The sequence below is a fragment of the Aristolochia californica genome, unplaced genomic scaffold (assembly GCF_029961685.1).
Source record: "Aristolochia californica isolate CCGP_79_NKW_82.1479 unplaced genomic scaffold, dmAriCali1.0.hap1 SCAF_2, whole genome shotgun sequence".
NCBI lineage: Eukaryota > Viridiplantae > Streptophyta > Magnoliopsida > Piperales > Aristolochiaceae > Aristolochia > Aristolochia californica.
In genome coordinates this window covers 12,140,713-12,151,438 of record NW_027181881.1, presented here as the reverse complement: position 1 = coordinate 12,151,438, position 10,726 = coordinate 12,140,713, and the positions used below count along the sequence as shown (strand labels likewise).

General features: G+C 45.2%; 1 pseudogene; it reads left to right on the top strand.

Annotated features, from left to right (window-relative positions):
* The first annotated feature begins 3,611 nt into the window (after positions 1-3,611).
* LOC137955309 (beta-galactosidase 15-like) lies at positions 3,612-10,071 on the top strand (annotated as a pseudogene).
* Positions 10,072-10,726: the final 655 nt, after the last annotated feature.

Below are 10,726 nucleotides of genomic sequence, written 5' to 3'. Positions count from 1 at the left end.
CACTCATTGGTTTTACATCATTCATGTTGAATCTTCTAAGCATCTTCTTCACATATTCTTCTTGTGACAGTTTCAAGACATCAATGTCCCTAGTAATCCTCATCCCAAGGATTTATTTTATAGCACCCAAATCCTTAATTTCAAACATCTTGGACAACTCCCTTTTCAACTTATCTATTTCCTATTTTCAAGCACCTGCTATCAACATGTCATCAACATATAGCAGTAGGATGATGTAGGAGTCATCAAGCTTCTTCACATAACAACAATGATCCATCTGGCACCTCAAGAAACCACTACTACTCATAAAGATGTCAAAATTTTTATACCATTGTCTTGGAAATTGTATAAGACCATACCAGGTTTTTTTAAGTTTGCACACTATTTTCCCGTTTCCTTGTGCTTTGAAACCCTGTGGATGTATCATGTAAATTTCTTCCTCCAAATCAACATGAAGAAATGTTGTCTTTTCATCCAAATGCTTTAAGTTCAAGTCTTCATTTGCCACTAGTCTAAGCACTATTCTAATATTAGTCAATTTCACTACTACAAAGAAAATCTTAGTGTAGTCACTACATTCTTTTTTGTTGAAAGCCCTTTACCACCAGTCTTGCCTTGTACCACTTGCTACCATCATGTCCATCTTTTATTCGGTACACCCATTTTTTCTACAAGGCCTTCTTCGTTCAACTACCATGTCTGATTGGATAACAATGAATCCATCTCATCCTTCATGGACAACTCCCACTTGGTTGATTCATCAACTTGAACGATTCTCTGGTTCACCTTAATCAGTCAAAAAAATATAATTCAGTGTAGGGGAGTACCTCTGTGGTGCTCTATTAGTTCAGGAAGATTGTTAAGCACCTAGCCAAAATAACCCAAAAGACCGGCCTAGTAGGAAGTGGAAAGCACTTAACCCAGGACCATAACATCACATACCCCTTGGAGAAAGAGCTTGCCCTCAAGTTCTTATGAGCCGGCGTTCAAACAAGCTCCTCTGCTAAGAGCCAACATCCATGGCAGCCCACTCTAGCGACGACCCACTCTAGAGATACCTCTAGGTCACCCCCTCTGGGATTCGAAGTCACAACGTAAGTAGTGACTCTGATACCAGAGAGTTGTGGTCCCTTGCCATGGATCGAGTAACTTGGTGTGGGATTGGTGAATCCAGAATTTTGAAGGACGAATTCAGCACTGAAAGGTGTTGTTGCTCTCGGTTAAGAGGTAGAGGAACCTCTTCTTGAACTCGAAAAAAAAGATTAGTAAACCTCTTTTTGCTCATGGAAAGGGAGGGCTAGAAACCTCTTGTTGCTCTCGGTAAGGGATTATAGAAAAAGGGAAATAAAAAAGGGAAAGAGAAAAAATCATATTCAAGAGGGAACCTGAACCTAGAGCTCATCAAGGAGAACTCCAAACCCTAGAACTCGTCAAGGAGAACTCTCTACCCTGTTTAACCTAAAATCAGACTTGTCTTTTTCTCATTCTCTTTCCCCTCTAAGTAGGGTTGACATAAACAAAGTTTATGGTTTAAAATTTATACTTCTACCCCTGCGACATTCTAACTTAAAAAATTAATCAAAAAGATATTAAAAACAATATGAAAATAAAAGCAATTAACTCAGTGACTCAGTGGCAACTCTCTCGCCCCCCCCCCCCCCCCCCCCCTTCTTGGAGAAAGAACTTGTCCTCAAGCTCATAAGCTGGTAGACCTACTTGAAGTTGTCAAACTGTTCCCATGTAGTTGCTTCTGGTTTGGTGGCCGTCCATTGGACAAGAATCTCCCACTGGTCTGTTGAGGACTCAATAACTAACCGAGTCATCCAAAGGAGGCGCACTGAGTTAATTGCTTTATTTCCATACTATTTTAAATTAGTTTTAATGCATTATTTAAGTTAAAATACCGCAAGGGCAGAATTATAAATTTAAACCCTAAACTATGTTGGCATCAACCCTACCTAGAGGGGAAGGAGAATGAGAAAAGGCAAGTCTTGAATTAGGTTAAACAGGGTTCAGAGTTCTCCTTGACGAGCTCTAGGGTTTTGTTATGGACCCCATAGCAGGGTTTAATTAATGTATTTTTCAGTTTATGTATTAGAAGGGTTTTTATGTAATTTCCTTAAAACTAGTGGCCTTCGGTTTAGGCCTCTGTGTGTATGCATTCCCTAATCCTTTTATAGGGAGGTCGGGCTGAGTAAGAGAGCAAGCATTAATCCAATTAGTTGTTAGCAAGGTCGGATTCTCCCTTTCGCGGTCCAAGGTCAGATTCTCCCTCTCTGAGGTGTAGGGTTGAGCTCCCTTCGAAGGCTCAAAACCTCCCAACGATTCTTCACCTTCATCTTCTTCCTCCCTGTGTTAGATCCTAGGCATAACATTTGGTATCAGAGAGGGAACACGATGAGCCAAGAAGACGAATGGATGGCGATGTGCAGACAAATCAGAGAAATGGCTGCAATAAGCATTGGAGCAAAAAGAATACAGAAATGGTGTGCAGCCTACGTGAAGTATTATTTTGCAATGAAGCAACGAGAGACAATTGATCGAGAAGTTGTCTTGGACGGGCAGAAAGGCCACCAACCAAGAAATTTCAATCGGGCTGAGCAGGGAACTCCAACGACTGGCCAGACCAAATTGATTTCCGAATCAGGGAAATTAGACGAGAGGGAGCCTACAATTCAGAAATCGGATTCCACTCTTCCAAAATTAGACAACGGGAACTCTAAATTTGGGACATTGGAAGGGTATTCTGAGCCCTCTGTCTCGGAAAATCCCCAAGCGGCGAAGCCCCAAAGGGCTGCCCTTCGCCACCGGACACAGAGGCGGTTCCGTCGGCACCGTCGGAACCAAGTCCGGTGGGATTTGACTCCCGGCCACCACCTCCCACTCGCAATCCACTTCTCGGCAGACCAGAGAGAACACAAGTTCCCAATTGGAGGGGGGGGGGGTAAGTATCAGCAACCTCAATTTTGTGTTGAATTTTTTTTTGAGCGGCTTTGTTTTTCTGTGGAGGAACACCGTATTTGTGCGAATGTGAGTTGTCCAATTGATGTTGTGGGGTTTAATTTTCTGGATCCCGTGTATGTTGTTCAGCCACGAAATTGTTTTTGGAGGTTGTTTTATTTCTATACGGCTGAGACCAGCAGCCTTGCACCTCTTTCAATTTTTGCTGCACGCAGGGATGGAAGGCCTGTATCATATTCTTTGCTGAAGGGAGATAGAATTCTTTTGGGTAGTCAATTTGACAACAAGGTGCTGACATTTTGTTTGTGGAGGAATATCCATTTTGCTGGAAGCAATTATTTAGTTGTGGATGAACTCTACATCAGTGTGACTGTTTCTGGTCCTTGTTCCATCAGTAATAGTCCCTTTAAAACAGTTGTGTTCATTTTTTTGGATGAATTGTATGATGCTCATCCACTATTAGTCAAAATTATTCAACCAGTGCCTGTAGGTGTTAAACTTTTGTTGGGTATCCAGAGCATGGTTGAGATAATTCTGTGGATGAATTGTTTTTCTATTGATGGGACCAGCAGTAGTGAGTTTGTTCTAGATCTACTTGACAATGTTGGGCTTAATTCTTGGCTGCATCAAATGCCTGGTATGGTGCTGGTATGGTGCTTAGAACAGACAATGAGATGTTCAAGAACAAAATGCAAAACTTCACCACTTTGATAGTGGACATGACAAAGCAACAATAGCTGTTTGCTTCACAAGGAGGTCCCATCATTCTCGCTCAGATTGAGAACGACTACGTAAAGGTTCAGAAATACTATAGAGAAGCTGGGATGAAGTATCTTCAGTGGTGTGCATCCATGGCTGATTCATTTGATATAGGCATCCCATGGATTATGTGCCAGCAAGCAGATGCTCCTGTTCCAATGATCAACATTTGAAATGGATGGTATTGTGACAACTTCACTCCGACTAATCCCAACACTCCGAAGATGTGGACTGAGAACTGGACTGGCTGGTTCAAGGCTTGGGAGAGAGAATGACCCACACATGAGGGCGACAGACGTAGCCTTCGCTGTGGCAAGGTTCTTCCAGACTGGTGGAGTCTTCCAAAACTATTACATGTACCATGGTGGCACAAACTTTGGGCGAACAACAGGAGGTCCATATATCTCCACATACTATGACTATGATGCAACCCTTGATGAATACGGTCACTTGAATCAGCTTAAATGGGGTCACTTGAAGCAACTTCATGCAGTCCTCACGTCTAGGGAGAGAGTTCTCACTCACGGTGATAATGTAACCACTGACAGTGGCAATGGAGTTGCTGCCATTGTGTCCACTGAAGAAGGTTCTTGTGCAGCTTTCTTGTGCAATGTGAACACCACAACTGATGCCGCCATCATGTTATGGTCCTGGGTTTCCCTCTTTCAATGGTTCTATGGATTCCGTAATTTGGTTGCATAGATGTGAAATTTTTTTTTTAACCAAGGGACTATTGAATGGGATAAGGTGCAACTAGCCTCTTTCCATATGACAGATGAAGCCATGTTATGGGTGACTCAAGTAGAGAAAGAGAGACCGGGAATGACTTGGGGTGAATTTAAAAATCTATGCACAGTTAGATTTGGGCCTCCTGCCAACAGCAACCCCTTGGGAGAGTTAGTCCTATTGAGACAAACGGGTTCGGTGGAACACTATCAAAAACTCTTCTAGGAAAAGTTGGCTCGTGCTGGAGAGAGGGTATTGGTTGACCAGCAGGTCTCCTTATTCACAGCAGGTCTCAATGAGTATTTACGGCTAGAGGTAGAACTCCTTATGCCCACGGATCTAGCTCATGCCATAATATGGCCCGAGCAATGGAACAACGACAACAGTTGCAGCAACATAAGCCGGGTTGGTCGAGTGAGAGGAACACTTCCTCCACGTGGTAAGGGCGCCGCTATAATTCATCTCAGGGAGCATCTACAACAGCACCATCCAGACACACTCCGACTATGACTCGGGTAGCCGATCCCCGCCCTGGTAATTCCCTACCGAGCATTATAAAAAAATTGACGAGTACGGAGATGGCAGAAAGGCGGCCCAAAAATCTCTGTTATAACAGCGATGAGAAGTATCGGGTCAGACACTAATGTAAACGATTATTTTGGCTCGAGATGGAGGATTCAGAGGATCCAGAGGAACCAGAGGATATTATCGAGGAGGAACCGCCAGAGATATCCTTGCTTGCTATTACTGGGCAGAAATCGCCTACTACAATGCAAGTCTGAGCTCATGTCATCGACCGAGAACTGGTGGGACTAGTCGACTCGGGGAGTACACACAATTTTCTGATTTTGACAGCAGTACAACATCTCCAGCTCCAGATACACACTCATCCGATAGCCACCGTCTCAGTGGCCAATGGCGAGAAGGTCCCTAACTATGGGATTAGTAAGGCGGTAACTTTTTCCATTGGATTTACTTCATTTAATGCGGAGTGTTTTTGTTATTCCCCTAGTGGGATTTGATATGGTTTTAGGCATTAAATGGTTACAAACATTGGGGCCCATTTTGTGGGACTTTTCGGCTTTAACCATGAGCTTTGATTTGGCCGAAAGTCGGGTGCTCTTACAGGGCTGTCAGGTGGATAGGGCCCACCGCATACACACTTTGCAGACACAGGATCAGCCTGACAGTACTAGTGATGGTCTGGTTGAGGAGTTCTATGACCTCTTCCAGGAGCCTTTGGGGTTGCCTCCCATGAGGCACTGTGACCACAGGATTTGTCTGAAACCAGGTTCTGAGGTAGTGGTCGTGTGACCATACCGTTACCCACACCTTCAGAAGGACAAGATAGAGCGTCAGTACCATGAGATGTTGAAACATGGTCTTATTCGTCCCAGCCACTCCCTGTTCTCTTCACCCGTCTTACTTGTGAAGAAACATGATGGGACATGGAGGTTCTGCATGGATTATTGGGAGTTTTACGTGCAGCCAGCAAAAGACAACTTCCCGATTCCGGTAGTGGATGAGCTTCTGGATGGGTTACATGGGTCGTGGTTATTCACTAAACTCGACCTCCGTTCAGGATACCATCAGGTCCGGATGCACCCCTCTGATATCGAGAAGACGGCGTTCCGCACGCACCATGGCCACTTTGAGTTCGTTGTCATGCCGTTCAGGTTATCCAATGCACCCTCCACTTTTCAAGCTTTGATGAACGAGGTATTTAGCCCCTATCTTCGAAAATTTGTTCTTGTATTTTTTGATGATATTTTGATATATAGCAAGTCGGTTGAGGAGCACTTGGCACACTTGAGGATTGTTATTGACTTGTTAAGAGCACATCAGCTCTATTTGAAACACTCCAAGTGTTCTTTTGCGGCTTCACATGTGGGATATCTGGGACACATTATCTCACATGTGGGGGTTACGGTGGATCCCGAGAAGATCCGAGCTATTCACGAGTGGCCGCAACCACAGTCGTGTTCTGCATTATGGGGTTTTCTGGGTCTTGCGGGCTACTACCGCAAAATTTATTCAAAACTATGGGCCAGTGGCAACACCATTGACGAGTTTACTCAAGAAAAAATCCTTTATTTGGAATGAGGGGGCCACCACGTCATTTGTGGCACTCAAAGCTGCCCTCGCATCTGCGCCAGTATTACAACTTCCCAACTTTGACGAATTGTTCATGGTAGAGTGTGACACTCGGGCGTGGGCATGGGGGCCGTTTTATAGCAGTTGGGCCATCCTATTGCTTATTTTAGCAGATAGTTGGCAGTCCGTCATCACAAACTGGCAGCCTATGAGCACGAATTGATTGGGTTGGCCAAAGTGGTCCAACATTGGAGGCTTTATCTCTGGGGCTGGGCTTTTCTCATACACACAGATCACTACAGCCTTAAATTCTTACTAGAATAGCGTTTGACGACGTCGCCACAACAGCACTGGATCAGTAAGTTGTTGGGGTTTGACTTCTTGGTGGAATATCGTGCGGGGAGATTAAATAAGGTGGCAGATGCCTTGTCATGGTGTTTTGAAGATCAGCAATCGGTCTATTCTATCAGCCAGCTGAGATTTCTCATTATGGAGTTGGTGCGAGAAGCACATGCTACTAACTGTGCATTGTAGGAACTGCATCAGCAGATCTCAGAAGGGACAATGAATGTGAAGTGGTCCATCCAGGATTCACTTATTTATTTCAAGCATCGGATTTTCCTTCCACCTGAGTCCGAGTTGATTCCAGCTATTCTCTCGGCCTACCACGACAGTACACACGAGGGGATCCAGAAGACCTTGCACAGAATTCGAGCTGATTTTTACTGGCAAGCCATGAAACCCTCTATTGCGACTTATGTGGGCGACTGTCAGGTATGCCAGTGCAACAAAGCCGAGCACTTGAGTCCAGCCGGTCTTCTCCAGCCTCTGGCCCTTCCTACGCAGGTTTGGGCTGACATTTCAATGGATTTTGTGGAAGGCCTACCCCTGTCAGCCGGCAAATCCGTACTTTTCGTAGTGGTTGATCGATTCTCCAAGTAAGGGCATTTTATACCGATGGGTCATCCATATACAGCAACACGGGTTGCTCAGACTTTCCTGGAGCAGATAGTCCGCTTACATGGCATTCCAGAATCCGTTGTGAGTGACAGAGATGCAATTTTCACGAGCACCTTTTGGCGGGAACTGTTTCGCTTGAGTGGGACGAAATTGAAGTTCTCCTCCACCTATCATCCATAGACAGACGGGCAGACTGAGGTGGTGAACCGCACCATCGAGATGTATCTACGGTGCTTGGTGGGGGATCGTCCGCGGCAATGGGTTCAATGGCTTCCATGGGCCGAATACTGTTACAACACTTCGTTCTACTCTGCATTGCAGTCCACTCCTTTTCAGGTTATATATGGTCGGGATCCACCTTGCCTCCTCTCGTACAACCCAGGGTCCACCCGTGTGGACACGATTGATCAGGCACTCATAGACAGGGATCTACTGCTACAGAATATCACAGAACGGCTACGACGTGCCCTAGCTCGGATGAAGGATGTATACGATAGAGGCCACTGTGAGGTCTCTTTTGAGGTTGGAAAGTATGTGTGGCTACGACTCCAGCCCTACCGTCAACAGTCTCTAGTGGGACCTCCACGTCATAAGCTCTCACCCAGATTTTTTGGGCCATTTCCCATTCTTCGACGCGTGGGACCAGTCGCCTATCAACTCAAATTACCGGACATAGCCAGAATTCACGATGTGTTTCATGTCTCTCTTTTGAAGCCGCATTCTGGAGCACAACCTACATCCACTCCATTCCTACCACCGGTTGATCATGGCGAGGTTATTCTTAACCCAGCTACGGTGTTACGTGCATGACTGACCAATGATCATTGGGAGATTCTCGTTCAGTGGACGGACACTGACCCCAACGCTGTAACATGGGAACGTGTGGACATCTTCAAACAAGTCTACCCAACTTTTGAGCTTGAGGACAAGCTCTTTCTCCATGGGGAGGCAGATGTTGTGGACTCAATAGCACGCCGAGTCACACAACGAAGAAGACAACAACAACTAACTCAATAGGATTTAATTCTTATATTTCTTTGATTAGGATTTATTTCTTATATTTTTTTAAGTAGGATTTATTTCTTATACTATTTTAAGTAGGAGTTATTTCTAATTACTTTATATGTAAGGGCATTATGGGGAATTATTGTAACCCTAACCCTAAAACTCCCTATTTAAGGGATAGGTATGAATGAAATAGGCAAGCTTTGAGATTTTAGAATAACCTAGTCTATATAGGTTGAGATCACCTCTTGATCTCGAGTTTAGGGTTTACTCCAAAAATCCAAGCTTTCCTTCACCCTCCATTGCCATCCATCTTCACCCAAATTCATCCACCATCATCCCTACTAAGAAAAGAAGCTTCCTGCCCCTTTTCCAAGCCCAAAGAGGAGGTCTATCCTCCCTCTTGGCAGCAGCAGCAAGAGAGGCCCAATTCCTCCCTTACCAATCAGCAAAGTGAGGATTTTTATCCTCAAATCTTGAGCAAATCCTGGTGCAACGTGGGAGCTGATCATAGCATCAAAGAAGAGGTATTAATCTATCCCAAACTCATGTTTCAAGTTATTTAAGAAAGAAGGATTGCATTCTTAGCTAGAGCAGCAACAAAGAGGGCCAAACCCTCTTTGCCGTGACCAAGAAAAGAGAGCACCTTGCTCTAGCAAGGTCAGCATTGTTGTGGGGTCTTTTACCTAGCACAACAACTCGGTAGGACCCTCAAAAGAGGATCTTTCCTCCTGGCCAAGCACTGGTTAAGGAGAAATACTCATACACAGACCCTTGACGTGAAGTGAGTAAATTTTGAGTGCTAGATTCACAAATCCCACGCCGTGTTACTCGATCCATGACCCGGGACCGTAACAACTTGGTATCAGAGCGGGCTCCCACGTTGCGAGTTCGAGTCCCATGAGTGCAAAGGCTGGATTAAAATTACTGGTAGGTTTGGAAGGGGCGATTTAGCGGAGGGGGTGACCTGGAGAACTGCAAAGGGGCACTAGGAGTAGGCTGTCGCTAGAGTAGGCCACCGGGTTGGGCCAGTGTCGTTACTCCACTGTGGTCGTCGGCTCGCGAAGGTGGGGTGTGATGTTATGGTCCTGGGTTAAGTACCTATGTCTTCCACTCCTAACAGGCCGGTCTTTTGGGTAGTATTGGCTAGGTGCTTAACACATCACTTTCCATGGAAACCAATACTTGGTACCTGAATGGTCTGTTTGCATTTTGCCCTATTGCTCCGCAGAAATATACCACAAAGCAAAGGTAAGCACTCCGACTTCAGTCAAGGTCAAGCAGCCTAATATGGCTGCGGATCAGCCTTAGCAATTGAGGTGGGTGTGGAGACCTGAACGTCTAGCTGAGGTTCTTAAAGGCTGGGCTGGCCTTGATTCTTTCACCGCATCTCGTCTCATTGACCAAATCATAGTCACCAGAGATGCTAGTGACTACTTGCGATACATGACTCCTGTGTGGATTGAAAAGAGCAATCCAATCTTCAACAATGAAGTGACACTGAGGGTGACCTCCAGTGGACATGTCTTGCATGCATTCATCAATGGAAAATTTGTTGGCTCCTAGTATGGACTTGCGTATGGAAAATAGGATTTTGTTTTCGAGGCCCCAAATGTTATTGCTGGAAATGGCATGTCGGGGGGTGAGCTTGGAAGAATTCCTGCACGGGCAAGGAAGGAGAAAAGTCTGAAGGGTTCTTTTGCAAATGTTGCTGCAACTCCCATGGAAGTTTCTCCAGCAATATCTGAAAAGAAGAGTAAGAGAGAAGCAAAGGCCGCACTTGAGAAACAGGTTACTGCCAAAAAGTAGAAACGAGAAGTAGAGGCTGCAATTCAGGTGCAAAAGGGTAGCAAGAAAGGCAAACCTGTTTTTGAAGTTGTGCCTAAAAAGAAGAAAGAGACAAGCAGCTTAGAGGATATTTCAACTGAATCTGAAGAAGAGGAGGTTGTTGCCCAAAAAATGGATCTGCTAGAAACTTGAAGAAGGCAAAACCAGCTAGCAGCTCTGAATCTGAGATTGATTCTGATGATGATGAAGTTCCTGCAACTAAGGTTAGTAAGCCAGAAGCTAAGGCTAATGGGTTTGTTACTATTTCCTGGTGCAGCAACTGGAGGGGGTCAGTGCTGCTGAGTCTACTCCTTCCCAGGGACTGGTCATGATGTTGTTGTTGCCACGCTGGCAATGGGTAGGCAGTCCAACTTTGCAAAGGGGGGGGGGGGGG